Here is a 17,589-nt window from a genome sequence, read left to right as displayed (position 1 = left end):
GGAATACGTAGACAATGTCGCTGTTCCTCATATTGTTTTCATAAAATTTAAGATTAAAATATTTTCATATGTAAAAAAGTTTATTTTGTAAATATGTCAAGTTTCATAAATAGAGTTCATGGTACTCAATTTTAAAATGAACACGTTTTTTCACCACGGAGCACTCAAAACACGTTGTAACATAAAAAAGCAATTCTAAAATATACTCTCCGTCTACATTTCTAACAAGGTCTGTAGCGCCGTAACTGTCTCCATAACACTGGACACATAGTTTGCTGACAACCATTCGAGTAGAATGAGTAACTTTATTTTTCAATTCTCTACCGCGTATATCTGCCTTCAAACGTTTTACAACAGTGAAGCATCATCTCTTTCTATGATGGCACCATCTATTTCGACCAGATTATTACAAATTATCGAATTTCTTCGCAAACAATCAATTGCCCAATTCTTAGTTTCTTCTTCTCAAAAAATATTTTTGCCATTTATAAACAATCTAATTAAAATTAGATCTTTGATCCGCTCCAACTAGATCTTTGTGTAGCGATCAAGTTGGAGCGGATCAAAGATCTTATTTTGATTAGACTGATTTATAAACAAATTCATGCCACATTTTTCATACAGTTCCGGTTTCTCCAGCATTTTCAGAGCTTGATTTAGATTTTTCTTCAAGTGCAATAAGAAAATATATAATTGACTTCTCGCTGCTCATGGACGTCTACTTTTTTTCTCTCTCCATTTTTCATCGAGATCTTCCTGTCTCCTAAAATTGTTCTCTTTTCAAAAGTATTACATTATATCTTTACATCTAAAACTATTTAGCAAACAGCATTCTAGCCCAAAAGTCCATTCAAAAGATACAAATCTGGAGCAGAGCAAACAAGGACCTCTAAAACATCAGAGTTGGGATCAGGTGTGAGGGAGGAGCGAGAATCTCCTCTTGATCGGTCACAACCGCTCCTTGTCATTATCTAGAAATAAGTAAAAATCTGTCAACAATTCAGTGTGTAAATAATAGCCTAATAATTAGTATGAAAAACGTCAGTCAGCATTTGGCTTCATAATATATTGTATTTGTTAACAAGGTCATTGTATCGACCACTGAACATACGAAATGATGACTTTAAACGAGACCGTTGATGTTTTTGTTTGTCAACCTCTTTGCCTCGTTTTAGAAATTGTTCATCGTACAAGCATACTCTTGCGTTTCGAATCAACTGAGAAATATAAATACCATATGCAGGTGATAAGGGAATATTACTGCATGTAAGGGAAGTTGACGTTTGAAAAGTTAAAGTCATCATGTTTATCATCAAGCTTTTTTGTTATGTTACCATTAACGTCTTTTTCAAGTTAAATATTTAAATATAAAACAGATGTGTCTGACTCTGATGTATCTTGTATTTCAAGTTCACGGGGATATATCGAGTCGACATATGAATGGAAGTGACTATTATTTTTTGATAATATGTCGTTGATAAATCTGTATGAATACAAGAAGAGGTCTGCTTATAGCGTTGCGCAATTGATACCCACTGGATTTTCGATTGAGCAAAGCAGAGAGCTACAGATCCAAGTTTCGAGAATCCTTTACGCACTCGCTTCGGTATTATTTCTAGTATTTTATGCTTTCCCCTGACTTAAGAATAGCGTCTTATAATTAACCATATATTTTACTCCTATTCCTGATAGTTTAATTACCTTTTAAATGTAATAACTTAGAACCTACGTCATATTACGTAATGGTTAAGTTTCAGCAAATGCACTATAGTGAAAATGTGAATGGCATGCAAATATCATACAAAATTATAAGGCCATTATTTACAAACAGAACTGTCTTCGGATTTTTTTCCTTTCGCCTACTTATGACAAAAAGCACAAGAAATTTGTGACCTGTCAACAGGGAGCGCTTATTCGAATTTTCTCTGGTTTATTTTTCTATTGTTTCTATATTCTGCTTTGTTCAGAATTTTACATTTGCAAATATCCATACATTACAGAGTTGTGTTTTTTTCCTCCGCATCTCACTATTCTACAACTGAATGATGGTGCAGCTGTAATTTATAAGTCAAAATGGCGATTCAAAATGGTGGATATCCATTTTTTCTAATTATTTCTTAATGTCGTTCAAATAGGAGAATGGATGTGTTAATATCTTATTGAGCGTAATGCAATTATGAAAATGATAATAGAACACTAATATTATCACATTAATTCGGAAAATTTAGTCGTTTAAATTTGAAAGTTGTGTAAATTAGCTCAAAATGGCGAACGCTAGAATTACATGAAATAATCAAACTGCTTAATTCTGAGTCGTTTTGCAGAAAATAAAAGGAAATTAATTACAGTTTGCATTTTTAAATTAATAAAACAATGTTTAAATATTCAATAAAACTTTGAGGATATTGTTGTTAATGACTTATAATTTTTATGACACTGATTTTTGTTTTATTACTTCTATTATTAAGATAAGCTTTTGACTACCTCTACGAAAAACTTTTATCTATTACCTATCTAACCATGATTCTTAATATAAAAAGTTAATAATATCACACAATTATTGCTGTTTGGAGGACAATATGACAATGAAGCTAACCCAACACCAGTATTCCCTGAGCCCAAAAGCGAGTGAACATTGTAGTACGAGGGTTGCTAAATTATCTCAGTTGTTGGAAATTTTTTATCTACTTTTAGTCCATGCATTGTAGAAAAAAATAAATGTTTATGTTCATGTGGAAGGTCTAGTGCAACATAACTTAGTATATGATTTTTAAAATGATGGGCCACAACCAATCAGAGAGGTAGGAATTATAAAATCATATAAATTTGAATGTAATATACTATATATCATCATATTTATTAAGAATTATCAAAACCAGTATAATATACGTAAACCATAAATATTCTTGATTGTCTAGCTCTGATTCTGCGTCCCTGCATTTGCATTTTGTTATTCATAGCCAACAAAAATCAACTGTATTCACAAATATTTAATGTTGTGAACGGATAATCTTGTATATCTTAGATATAAATTTAAGCGACTGCAAAATTCCTTTTTTAAAGGAATATTGTATACGTTCAAAATCAAAATCGATAATCCAAACATACTTTTTTGTCATACTCGGATGGAAGTCGATGCCTATTGTTTTGAAATTTAAAAAAATTGGAAAGAGGAAAATGTTTGTGTTTAATCCCCCCTCGATTCTTGATACAACCATACACTATCCTAACAAGGTAGTGTGGATCAAGTTGTCTTGTAAAGTTCTTGGAGTGTTGAAGAAAATTTTGTTGTCAAGAGAAGTGTTGACTAGATCAAAGTCAAGAATGGATTGGTACGAAAGCTTGTACATGATAAAAATCACAAGAAATCTGCAGATGCTCTTAGATCGCACAGTTATACAACTTTTCTCACAAAAAAATGCACACAATGTGATTCCAGATGATAAAGTTTGAGAATTTTCTTGCTAATGGAATGATCTTTCTACCCAAAAAAGACAACACATCTATATGGTCACAAAAGAGAAAGCTACATGTCTTATCAGAGATTTTTTTTTCCATTTTGCATAAGGCTTTGGAAAACAAAAGTCTTTTAACATTCGAACACAAATGGGTTGTATCTTGAGATCTTGAGAAGTCCAAAATTCTGAAGACTGACTGAACATATAGCATTTAAAGCTGAAATAGAGGATGTTGTTGGAAAATACTAAGCTCTTACAAGTGCTAATTTCAAAAGCTAGTGCAAAGGGTTCAATGAAGTCGGGCAAGAATTTCTTCAATTATATTTGATGGTGTGCTGAGGGATATTGAAGTGGAAGTGCGAGTTGATAATGACAGCGATTCACAGTGATTTTAGGTGGACAGGGTTCAGAGCTTTGGAACAGGTCAGATATGAGGAAAGCAAGTCGGGTTTGTTTTAACTATTTCCAGAAAAAAATGAAACTTTTTTAGTATTATTTTTTTGTTTGATCATTAAATGGACTAATCAATATAATCAGCAACACTCAGAACAAAGGGGCACCAAGAGAAATTCCTTTTCCTATTAACTTTGCTATACCTTTGGAAAAAAGCATATTACCCTGTCTCCTCCCACCACCCATTATGAAAAACATTGTTACTGCTCGCTATACATGTGGGAGGGAAGGAGGGGGGAGGGGTGAGTGAATGGTTGAAGATTGAGTGAAATGCGAGAATGATTATTAGTTAAAGCATTCTGCGCTAAGTGAAGAAGCAGTCTGTAGTTTTTCGAGCAGTGCTCTAGTACTGTTCTTAAGTGCCCTCTTGCACCTTTAGTTGTTCCCATATTAGCATATGATCATATATGGACGTGTCATTACTCATTCATTCCAGAAACAGAAACCTGTAGAATGCGAGTGGAACCTTTCGAAAGTCTTCGATTATTCCTTTTAAATTGATTCGGCGATAAATCCGTCTATTCCAGAGCTTCAGAAAAATATATTTTATACAATTCATTCATTGTAGTACATATCAATAGAAGGTTGAGGAGAAGGAAAATTAACTGATCAAATCCCCCCCCCCCCCCAAAAAAAAATAAAATAAAATCGTCTTTCGTCTTTAAGTTGCGTAACAAATACACAGTGTCCACTAACGTGCATCGAAAATAATTTAGGAATTACGCTTTCCATTCTTTTTATATGCATGTAAAGCGAGCACAATGCCAGGCAGTACGTGATATAATGATAGGCAGATGTAGTGGCAACCTCACATTACTAAGTCCAATGAGATGGAATGGATGTTCTTGGTTGTTTGCCGCAAACTTATGAATGGGTCATTGCAGAGATTTTTCCGAAATCCAAATTATAACTTACAGCTGTACCATCATTCAGTTGTAGAATAGTGAGATGCAGAGGAAAAATACCAATCTGCAGTGTATGGATATTTGCAAATGTAAAATTCTGAACAAAGCAGAATATAGAAACAATAGAAAAATAAATCAGAGAAAAATTCGAATTAAGTGTAGAAACGACTAAACTTTCTGAATAAAAGTAATAATATTAGTATTCTTTTATCATCTTATAGTTGCATTACACTCAGTGAGATATTCACACATTCTTTCTTCTATTTGAACGGCATTAAGAGAAAATTAGAAAAATTGGATGTCCGCCATTTTAAATCACCATTTTGACTTTTTTAACACCATTTTCATGAAGGCCAGCATATTTTTTCGGATTCAGCATACTCCAAATAAGTTAAAAAACTATGCAGGACCAAATAATAATTATTTAATTAAGAAGTATTTTTTCCTATAAATCGGACCAGATTATTATACTGCCCTAGCTTCTAAATGTTGCCACGCTGAGCTGTATTCGTGTCCCAGACACTAAGGAATATGCCACTGAAGGTCTTACTAACGAGGTATAGCATGTGGCCTTGGTACTCCGCCTTTGCTTGAAATCTGAAGATAACAGTAATCATGCTCAAAGTCCGATCAAGGTATACAAATTGTGAGCAGAACAAACAAAAAACTTCTGAAAACAGAGGTGGGATCAGATGCAGTGGAATGAAGAGCATCCCCTGTCGACCGGTCAAACCCGCTGTGTGCTCTTTGTCATGATCAGGTTTATGGAAAAATCCATAGACAATTCAGTGAGAAATTTATGGCATAACAATTTGTATGGAAAACGTGACTCAGCATTCGACTTAACGATAGATTATATTTGCTGTCAAGGTCATTGTATCGACCATAGAATTCACGAAATGTTGACTTTAAACTAGACTGTGGATATCCTTGATTCATGACTAGTTTGTCAATAGCCTGCCTTCTATTAGAAATTGATCGTAAGTAGAACATGGTCTTTCATATCGAATCAACTGGGAGACATAAACTCCACACGCAGATGATAATGGTATATTAGTAAATAAATAAGGGAAGCTGACGATAGAAAAGTTGAAGTCATCGCGTTAATCATACAGTTTAGTGGTTATTTTGCCATCCTCTAGTAAAACATTCTAATATGAAACAGATGTGTATAATAAAATAAACCAATCACAACAACAGACAATTCATGCATTAAATTGTCCGTTGCTGTGATTGTTTTAATTATTATTTTATGATTTTTTTTTACTTTTTTTTTTTGGTTATGAGTTGGGTATGATTAATATTTTTTTAAACTACTTTTTTCTTTACATCACGTCAAACATCTGTAAACAGGGCTTGAGCTCTGTTATTGTAAATGTTTAAGTTTCGCCGGATTTGTTCAATTTGTTAAACTTTGCAAAATCACTGAGCACAGACTGAGTTGTTTTTGCTTTCTCGAATTAATACTCTTAGTTTCTAGATTATAATTTTAATATGTTTCATTAATACACAACAAAGTTTTTACATTTCTTAAGTATTAAGGAAAAAGTTTACATCGTGAAAGTGCAAGTATATGTCTTATTCAAACGCGTCCCAAAATTCGTAGTTTTAATTATTTCCAGATAAAAGAAGTTTCTGAACATTATTATATTTCTGTGTGAAATGCTATAGCAACATATAAGCCATGATATAACACAGAAAATTGAGAAAATATTAATTTCAAATCTGTGCCCCAGGCCCTATAACATTGGAATATTTTCAGCTTCTCTGAAACTACTGAATAGATTTTATCTAATTTTGGAATATAGCATCTATAGGCAAAAAAGAGGTACCAAAATTGTGCATATCATAGTCTATGTCCCTAGGACTTGGTGGAAGGGCTAAAACCATCAAATTTAATGCAATCTTTAAGAATCTTCTTTAATTAAAGAAGCAAACTGTTCACATGATCATGATAACCAGTGTGCCCTCAACCAGAATTGAGAAATTCATGGCCCTTAGGTCAGGAGTTTCGGTTTAAGGGGGATGCTCTATTTATAATAGAGTGAAACGTATTAATCTTTGAAAAGCTTCTTCTCTTCCCCTCAAAATAAGCAGCATGCAAACTAAGTGCATGGTTATTGTGAGCAATGGTGCTTTTTCCAATTGTTTGTTTTTAAATTCATAGTCCCTAGTTCAGAGGTTCTGGTGTTGGGACAGGGCTCTATTGAGAGAGCTAGTTATCAGAAATCGTTAATTGTTTGAATACCTTCCCCTCTGCTCTTGTGGAAGAAACAAACAAACTACGTGTATGGTTATGATGAGCAATGATGCCACATTCAAACTTAACAATATCAACTTCTGGTTTAAGGTTTTGGTAATAGTCTATTGATCATATGGTCAAAATTCATTATTTTTTTAAAACAACTTCTTTTCTGTTTTTGGGAATTAAGCAGAGAGAATAAGTGCTTGGTTGTGATGAGCAACGGTGCTTTTTCCAAATTTGTGAAATTCATTGCCCCTGGGTTAGGAGTTCTGGTGTTAGGATGGGTTTTATTGATCATATGATATAAGCAGACAGAATAAGTACTTGGTTATGATAAGCAAGGGTGCCTCTTCCAGAACTGTAAAATTCATGGCCCCTGGGTCAGAGGCTCTGGTGTTCAGGTAGAGCTCTAATGAGCATACTATGATATTAAAGTGCATTAATTCTTTAAATATCTTCTGTTCTATCCCTGAGAAATAACAAAAGAACTCAGTATATGATTATGATGAGCAATGGTGCCTTTTCCAACTGTGTGAAAAATCATGGCCCAGGGTCAGGGATTGCTTTTTAAAGGATTAATACTTCATACATGATTTTTATCACTACCTTTCATTAGATTATTTTTAGATCGATCACTGCTCGTTATCGTCACCTTTTCCATGCAAAAAATATCATAGTCTTCACAATTTAAAAGATATTAGAAAGTGTTAACTCATTAACTAATTGATATGTGCTCTGTATTTTCAAAAAAGTAACACTCTTATGGGTGCATTCTTTAAACAATTAAAGGAAAAATGTGTTTCATCTTCAATCTCATTAGGTGAACAGTACATACAAGTTTTCCTGGTCAGAGACAAATATAAGTATGTCTGTCTTTTTCAATTCAAAGTTCAGAAATGTTAAATTTCTCTAATCAAAAGTATTCATTATTGTCAGTTTTCATAGCCAAAGTTTTGCTTAATTTTACAGTATGTTTCAAGTTTTCCAGTTGAAGATAAAAATTCTCTCTTTTTGTACCAATTTCCCAAAAATTAATCCGAAAAAATGTTTGCATTGTGATTTAAATAATAATTTGGTAGGTTTATCATGCCCCATTGACATAACATATTCTCATCTGTCAAGTCCGTTGAGTGAATTTTATCTGAACAATTAAAGTGACATTTTGTTTATTTAACTTAGCCTTTAATTGTTATCTGTTTTATTCTCTTCCATTAATTCTATTTTGGAAACATTTTTAGTAACATTTATATTCATTGTCACATTAGAATATTTGGCATTTGGAGAGCGACAGTCAACGCGCTCGGGCTACCGACTCCAGACCTCGCAGATGTAGTTAAATTTTCGTCGTTTTAATAAATTTCTAAAATGGAAACTTGAGCAATTTCTATTGTTCACATTTTGTTAGAGAATCCCCCCAAGTACTCGTTTTGACCAGCATGGAATGCATCATACCGTGCAAGAAAATCCGATTTGTAGAAGATGCGGACTTTCAAATATTTGGTTTTGTTGTGCTGCCAGGATTTCCGAGTACTTTAGTTGTGGCAGGAATGGACATTTTGCGCAGATGTGAAGGACACGGAGACCTGACCGCCAAATTGACGTTTTGAAAATTAAAGTTACAGACAGCTCAACATAAACAGAAAGTAAGAAATCTTAAGAAACATTCAATGCAACAGAGAAAGGAACTTTGACGAAGAGCAATTGATCCTTGCAGAACTCCCCTTTTCAAAAATCAAGGAGCCGGACTTAACAAAAGGTACTCTTTCAGAATCAAATAAAGACTGCACACTACAGAATTTATATCTCTAGACCTACACAATCCGGTCGTAGAAAACCCCATTTCACAACCATATGGTAGAATAGGTTTAATGGTATGATAAAAATATTAGTAGAATGTTTATCACCAGGGTCTAACAAAAAATCATTCTGAAGTTTGAAGTAAGCTTTCAGTGTTTTTTTTTTTTTTCTTTTTTTTTCTTTTTTTTAATTTTTTTTTTAATTATTTCTTCCTGTGACAAAGAGAAAATTCATCATGCTGTGAAATAAATGCTCAAGTACTTATTTGTGTCATATTTATTTTTTTCTCTGAAAACGGAATTCTTTCCCAAACGGAAGTTGATTAACGTAAGCTTTGACACAAAGCCCTCCTATGTATTGCACTTTAACAAAGAGAAATTTGTTATATCTATGAAGAGACTTTTGACAGATATTTCCTTATAGAAACATTTATCCTATTGGAGAATCTCAATTTCTAGATGGAAAAATGTTTTGTTCTTCTCTCTGCTGCATCAAAATCTTTCTTATTCTGGGGAATTTATATGAAATAACACATGCTACAGTAGGAGGTTTGCCTTTTACACATTTCTTGAATATCTTTTTTTCTTAAATTTGTTTTTATTATATTAGCAATACTAACGCTACATCAATTTAAATGTAAACAATGCTGCATCAATTTAAATGTAAATTAAACCTTTTAAATTAAAATAACGGGCTGTCTAGTCCTAGTCCTAGTATACTACGTACTTTTGGGTTTTCTCGAGTGGTAAACATAAATTCAATGGAAAAAGAATTGAAATGATAAGGTTTAAGTATTTTATCCAAGAACCTGAATTCTTTGTAACCTTTTAACCTGAAACCTTGTACATAGAATTTAATGGTTATATTAAATAAGACATGATAGGATGATATTGATTGATTGATTTTTTTAGTTTTACATTCCTTGCAAGAATATTTTACTGATATGACATTTCAACAGAAGCCGGCTAAGGGCTTCAAATTTATACCTTTATTTGACACACAGGGTTATTGAAAAGTGCAGGTTCTCTAGGTTGCCAACATCTATCGTGATAGGGGGCTTCTGTTTTCATTTTCGTTCTCATCCGAAATTACTTCAAGTTGCCGAACGGATGGCGATAAATGGAATGATACCATTCTTTTGCAACTTAGGTTTTTTTCCCGTCCAGAGCGCAAATCCAAGACCTACCGACTTCGGAGCATGTAAAATATCTAAAATAAGAATAATAACAACGAACCTACACCAAAGGATGTATTAATGAGATCGCTAATAAGATATTAGGAGCGAGGGTGAACAGAAATGTGCAAAAATGCAGAAACCAAGATATAAAATATTAATATTTAACTGAATAAGATTACAAATAAAGGAGGGAAGATTTTAATTGCATGTCATCTATTGATATTTAATCCCTAAAGGAAATGAAATTATGAAGATAAAGGATGCCATGACTGATCTCTTATATATATTTTTTGGTACCAACATAATTGATTTCTTGACCTTGGAGTTCGACCCACTTTTGCAAAAGTTTACCAAACTTTAACCTTGACCATAATTTTGAACGGTTGGTAAGAGGGCCTCACATGAATACATGTTCAAACTTCATATGTATATTTCTTGTGACAAGACCTTCCGTTGGGTATCAACAATTTTGACCTTTTGACCATGAAGTTTGATCTTCTTTTGAAAACTATAACCTTGACCATAACATTTGAACGGTTGGTGTTAGGGCTTTCGTACTACATCTGTGAATTCTTCGTGACAAGACTATTAATATGTTTTTACCCTCACCTTGGATTTTGACCTACTTATGAAAAATTTTAACCTTGGCCATAACTTTTGAACGGTTAAAGCTAGAACTTTCATATTTCACAGGTGTATTCCTTGTGACAAGACCCTTCCTTGAGTACCAATAATTTTGACCTTTTTACCTTGGCCTTGGAGATTGACCTACTTCTGAAACAAACTTTAACCTTGGCCATAACTTTTGAGCGGTTTGTGCTATGGCTGTTATATTTCACAGGTGTATTCTTTGTGACAAGACCTTTTCTTAAACATATTTTTACCTCATGACGTTAACCCTAGAGTTTGACATACTTTTGAAAACTTTAACCTTGACCATAATTCCTGAATAGTTGCTGCGAGGGCTTTCATATTTCACATGTGTATTCCTTATGATTAGACATTTCTTTAAGTACCAACAATTTTTTTATCTCTTGACCTTGAAGTTTGACTTGCTTTTGAGAAATTTTCACCTTCGTCATGAGCTAATATATGGGAGCATCAGTTAACAATCAATTAAATGGAGTTTTGACAGCCAAAATTCATTATACAGCCTAATTTTGAAAACATTTACATACACACTAGTGTGCCGCCCTACCGCACAACCCTGATATTTGTAATCTGTTGCCCCAGGGTTTTGTTTTGGTTTTTGGCGGGGGGGGGGGGTACGTTGCTGTATGATTCTCTGTACATACCCTAAAACCTTGAAAATAAGCCGCGGCTTATTTTAAGTTTTGGTAAGAAAATGGGGGCTTATTTTCAAAACCGTCTTATTTTCAAATCGCGGCTTATTATCAAAATCAAAAACCGGTAAGCGACGAGAGCATAATCACGGCTTATTATCTAAACAATAAATTATAATCGATCGATTTTGAACTGCCACATTTGGCCGAGTATAATATGCACGGCTATCGGACATACTGTAGCATTACCAACAGACATAGACAATTTCTTGTTGTTTACCGCTATATTTAAAACCTTAGTAAATTATGATAAGAACGTAAACTTGTTGAAAATGTTAAATTTATAATCTGTTGATGGTTAAATTATATTGGAAAGCGAGTTAAAATTAATTTTAGCTGCATATTCAAGCCGCCATATCACGATGTTATTTATAGACGTTTACACATTCCTTTGCCACGTGCTTGCGTAATGTATCAAATCAGTCTGATACTCGTTTTTTTTTTTTTTTTTTTTTTAAAAAGCAATTTATAAGTTTATTTTGATTTCAAATAACTCAGTGGAAATTTCATGTAAACACCCCCGTATACGTCCCAATCAAAGCCATTGTTGTGAAGGAGTGTACATGTTTGTTTAATAATTTTCTCATCGCCCCTATTATCAATGGCTTTGATTATTTTCATTGATATAATTGGGGTCGATTTATAACCTTCTTCCATTATAGTAATTTAAAAAAAGAAATATCAAGTTTGTTAAAACTTAATTATTAAAATAACTCGAGCTCTGTTGAAAATAAGAGATTACCGCGATGCACAAAGTCATGATTACCGTTGCTAAATAAAGATTTAAGTCGATTTTATAAAACTGAAGTTCAACAGTTTCTCGTGCATTGTTGAAATAAAATTATTTCTGCGAGGATAATTAAAGATGACATGTAATGAATGTCAAGATTTCTGTGAGCTAAAAAGAAAATAATAGTGCTTTAATATCTTGTGCTTTGTTGAATAAAATTATTAATGTCATAGAATGTTTATAATAAAATAAAATATATTGTAATTAAAAATAATACTGTGTTCTAAATGGAACTATCATTACTGGCTTATTTTCAAATCAGGCTTATTTTCGAGTAATTTTCAATGCAAGAAATAGGTGGCTTATTTTCAAAACCGGCTTATTATTAAATCCGGCTAATTTTCAAGGTTTTAGGGTATGTTTTAAATGTGTGCTGCAGTCTCAATCAACAGGACATGGTCTGACTCCGCACGCCAATGTCTTCTCACTGGATCAAACAACACAGGCGATGTTCAAAAAGACAAAATCAATATTCCCGATACTTTGTCAGATGGTTTGTACTGGATTGGAGCGACCGTCAAACAAACGGCTTGGTTCGAGTTTTGGGGTAATATTAATTTATGCATAAGGATGAATTTATTTAATTGTTTGAATGAATAAAATCTGCAATTCTGTTGCTTTTCTTATCATAGAATAAATGTATTTGAGTAAAAGTCTACCATCTCATTTTCTACTTTAAATGCCTGATTGAATTTGAAGTCATTATCTGTCTAGTTTTCTCATTTGTAATATAAAAGAGATTGTATATACACCTTTCTAATGTGATTCAATGCACGGTTTATGTATACTGACAACCCATTTATAGTAGACGTATTTCTATTTCATAGGTAACTTTTCGCTGGATACAGAGGGTGTAAATGGAACATTCTTGAATAATTCTGTTCATACTGTCTTCGATTGTTACTTTAAATGCAAAGAATCTGAAAATTTAATAACTTTTGCATTAATGGTGAGCAATTTATTGTTATTTAATTGAATATTCCACGTTTTATCTATTCAGTTTTATAACAGAGTTTATTTATTCGATATACTCTTCCATTTTCAGGAAAAGAAGTGTTATTGTTTTCCCTCACTTCCCAGTAATGTCCAGAACAAAAGTTTACCGAGGGTCTCACATTACATTGTGAATTCTAGAAATCCATCAAACATAATGGGTAAGCATTATCCCAAAGTTAAGCAAACTCTACAATTGTAAGAAGATGTCCATTTTTGACGATTTCTGCTTTGATATAGTGGTACCACAGCACGACTTATCCTGTAAGACCTATCTAAAATAACATATATCATATACCTAGAAGTGTATCAGCCCTGATACAGGCGTTTTGGACTAGGTGAGATAACGTCTAGGAGGTAGGGCTGTCTTGCCCTCAGGGCTGAGATATCCCTATCTCAGCCCGTTATCAAGGGGCTGTCTCACTCTCAAATTTCCATCCATTATAAATAAATATCGTAAGCAAAACAAACAGTTACAGTACTACTATAAATCTCAGACCTGTTGTAAGTTGTAACGATTCGTTGAAGAAGTTGTAACCCCGGTTAGATCCATAGTGAAAGTAGAATATTTTAAAGTTTGGGACCTTTAAGATGTTTTTTATCTAATGTGCTTTGAAAGGACAAGGTATGGTAACGGCCGAATCTGGTCCCTTATTTGATGTAAAAATCAGAACACAGTTAAAATTGTGATAATTTATAGCTAAGAACTGAAAATGATGTTTGTTTTAAAACCACCACTAATTTTGCTTCAAAGCTTACACGGAGGCCACAAGAGGGTGCAGAAGTAGAACATTTTCCCGAATTTCCTCAATTTTCGTCGAATTTCTACAAATTTGAGACACTTTTCACTTCGAGAAACATAGAGCACAAGCTTGCCTATCTGAGATTTTCATACACAACATGCATCTGATACTAGTGTATAAATATATAAATTTGGTAGATAGGTAAGCTTTTGCTCTATATTTTCTGAACCAAAATGTGCTGAAAAATCGATGAAAATTTGCATAAAAATGAGAAAATGAGAAAATTTGGAAATTGACATATTTTCTGACCTTCCTGTGACCTCTGTGTATCCCCTAACTTAGAACCAATACTCATTTTGTGACAGGGGTGACAACAGGTTTTTAGTTGATTAACTATTTCATCATTCTAAAAGTCACACCAAACCAGGGGCCAAAAAGGGGTCTTAGCCTATCTTGTCCTTTAATGTTTCAAAACATCAGGACTATTCTTTTAATGACCAGACCAGGCAAATCTTTAGATGATTATTCACTTTCGTCAAGCAACATCTTCAGGAACATCAAAAATAAAGAAAGATAATTCTAATTTTTTTTTCCTACGACAAAATTTAATAAAAAATTTTTGATGGATATTTGTTCTATTCTGAATATTTGTTCTTTTATTGTCTATGGTTTTAGATATATTTAATATAAACAACATCACCCTAGCTACCGTTTTGATCTCGTCCCTGGTTTCAGCCCGAGCGGTTGGTATCGGCCGTCCGGGCTTGGGCCGATACCAATCGCTCACGCTATCCTTGACCTCCAAATGAAGCTTGCCATCCAGCTTACCTAGATCCTTGAACACATTTGCATGCTTCCCATTTATTTCATCTTTAATGTCAATCTGTGAAATGACGTCATTCTGAACTTGTGTCTCAGATATATCTCAAATTTATTAGTATGCACAGTAATCTACACTTATAAATTAATAAATTTTGCAAAAATTTTTTTTTTTTTTTTTAATTCATAGATTTTATTTGTGCTTTCACATATACAGACTATACAATATATTAGTTAACATTCAATACATACTTTCATTTCTACTGCCTGATACTTCATATTAAATATAATTTCTTTGTAGTAAATATATGTTGCATTTCAAAATCACATTAAAATTGTATATGACATATTGTACATTTTAATGAATATTCACTGTGAAAGCTTTATATACAGAGATAAAATTAAAGAAAGGAAAAAGGGGGTGAAAGGGTGCAAAAAAGTGAGGTGGGGGGAACAGTATTAAGTATTTTAACATACTTGTACATTTGTATATAAACTTGAGAAAAATAAATACATTATATCATATCACAAATAATTTTCCAATATTTTTCATATTCTGAAAATTTACAGTTTCTTAAAAGTATAACTTTTTCGACTAATATTCTATCCACAATATTTTTTTCTAGCATTGAGATGCTTAGTTTAGGCACATTTTTAAACCTACTAGCAAAAATAAATTGCTTAACAGTAAGTATTAATATATTGTGTAGTCTAAACATGTTTTTGTTGTTGAATTTGCCAAAAAGTATATCCTTTCTATCAAAATTAATGGTAAAATGAAACTTATTTATAAACCATTCCTCAATGTGACACCATATTTTTTTAACGCAGAAACACTCAAAAAATAAGTGTTCAATCGTTTCGACATCTTGTTTACAAAAGGAACATACAGGTGAATCAATTAGTTTGAGATTGTAAAGGTATTTATTTGTTGCAATAATCCTATGCAGAATTTGAAATTGCATCCACTGAAATTTTGCTTCTTTTGTTACTTTAAAAGGAAGTTCAAATATTTTATTCCAGTCTATATCGCCAAAAAATATTCCATTATTTTCCCATTTTTCTAGTGCCTTAATTGCTTCCTTTTTCTTCTTAAATGCGTGTCTACGAGAAAACCATGCAGAGTGTTATGAAAGCAAGTTTTTCAAAATTTCTTGAAACTCTGCATACGAAGTAAGATCAAGCTCACTTGCTTACTGCATAAGTTTGGTGACCTCATCTGATTTGTAACCATGGATACAGAGAGAATTAGTTTATCGTTGGCCTATAAATATACCCATCATAGAAAAATAACACCTTTTGTACATATTTTGTTTGTGTATGAAAATTCTCCGTAGTATCTTCAAAATTAATGGATTTAAGGAATTAAAACCTTTGAAAAAAAATATTTACCACATTTATTCCCTATACCTGTTTGAATGTGAAGAGATACGAGTGCAAAAAGGTCAAGATAATTATAAAGAATAACAATATTTGGATAGTCTGCAGAAAAACGGCTATAAAATTCCAAGAAACGCTTGAATTAATTTAATTTTTTCAAGAAGTAATTGTTTTTAGATATTTTATTTAGTATTAATGGGAATTTGGTTGCAAATTTAAATTAATGTAGTTTTTAGGCAAAAAAGTGCAAAGAGTTGCAAGTGCAAAAAGGTCACGGTAATTCTAAGGGATATAGTGTTTAAAAAATACTATAAAATTTCAAGAAACACTTCAATGATTACATTTTTTCTCAGAAAGTATTTATTTTCAGATATTTTATTAAAAGTAACCAGAAATTTGGCGGCAAATTTGAATTAATTGATTTTTCACCCTTGCAAGATTACATATTCTTGGGTTAAATGACATACTGGAGTGATTACATTTTGAACTTTACATCAATTAAGGCTCTTGCCTTTTAATCTCCCTGACTGAAATTAGTTTATATTTATCCAAAATGTCACACAGATGCATGATTTGAATATTTTCTAAAAATGATGGTAAGTTTAAAGCCAGGCCCATTTCAATAGGAATGTCCTGGCTCAATAGATATGGTGCTCATTTTACAGGATGTTGACCAAACATCTGTCAAAATGAAAATGCACATTGCAAAAAATGCAAATAAAAAATTGCAAGTTTACTAGAAAGAGTATTCAAAACTGAACACATCAGTAAAATCCACTTTTCCACAGTGTTTCCAAATTTCACAGAGTTCATCATGCCAAAAGTTTCCTAAACATGCACCATATTTGATACACATGCTGCAGTTCTGTTGTTTTTTTTTTGCTCATCAAAGTTTTTTTTTTCAGGTACTCTTTATCTGTTTTTCTTCTCAGTCATTTGGCTGGCTCCAAAAATGATCTAAAAACATTTTTTTAATGTCCCAGGGCACTGAATAGAATATATATCTTTTAAATATAAGCCATGTTAAATAAGTCTGTCAGCTGCAACTTCTTTGATTTTATATAAAAACTAATACAGAGGCAAGTGGGAAATTTTTAGCCTTTCAATGCACAAAATTATACAAATAATGAACAGAATTAAGTTGATCAATGTCTTTTATAATACCATAAATTTATAAAAACATAAGCAATATTTCATGACATATTTTACAATCCTCAATTAAGTTCCTTCACATGCATTTGAAAAGTACCAAACTTATTATGTCCATGTTACTTTACAAAAGACAGTAACATTATAAAAATATATAAGATGATCTCTAATTTAGAACTGTCATAAAATAAGCATTTGAAGCTACTGCACTGAAAGAATGGCAAAAGATGTGAAACACTAATTGGAGTCTGTAAGAAAATCAAGGGGTCCCAAAACTGAGTCGGAAAATACAATTTTTATTTTAAAACAGAGACTCAAGACTTAACATGAATAATGG

General features: G+C 32.5%; 1 protein-coding gene across 1 annotated transcript in view; it reads left to right on the top strand.

The window, feature by feature from the left end:
• The window catches only part of LOC133194406 (uncharacterized), a 114,057-nt gene that overhangs the window by 56,710 nt on the left and 39,758 nt on the right, over positions 1 to 17,589 (top strand). The window lies entirely within an intron of this gene.

The sequence above is a fragment of the Saccostrea echinata genome, unplaced genomic scaffold (genome assembly GCF_033153115.1).
Source record: "Saccostrea echinata isolate AGI-Se365-2 ecotype Australia unplaced genomic scaffold, CSIRO_AGI_Sech_v1 ptg000001l, whole genome shotgun sequence".
NCBI classification, from domain to species: Eukaryota; Metazoa; Mollusca; class Bivalvia; order Ostreida; family Ostreidae; genus Saccostrea; species Saccostrea echinata.
Note: the sequence above shows the minus strand (reverse complement) of the source record. Positions and strands in the feature narration are given on the sequence as shown.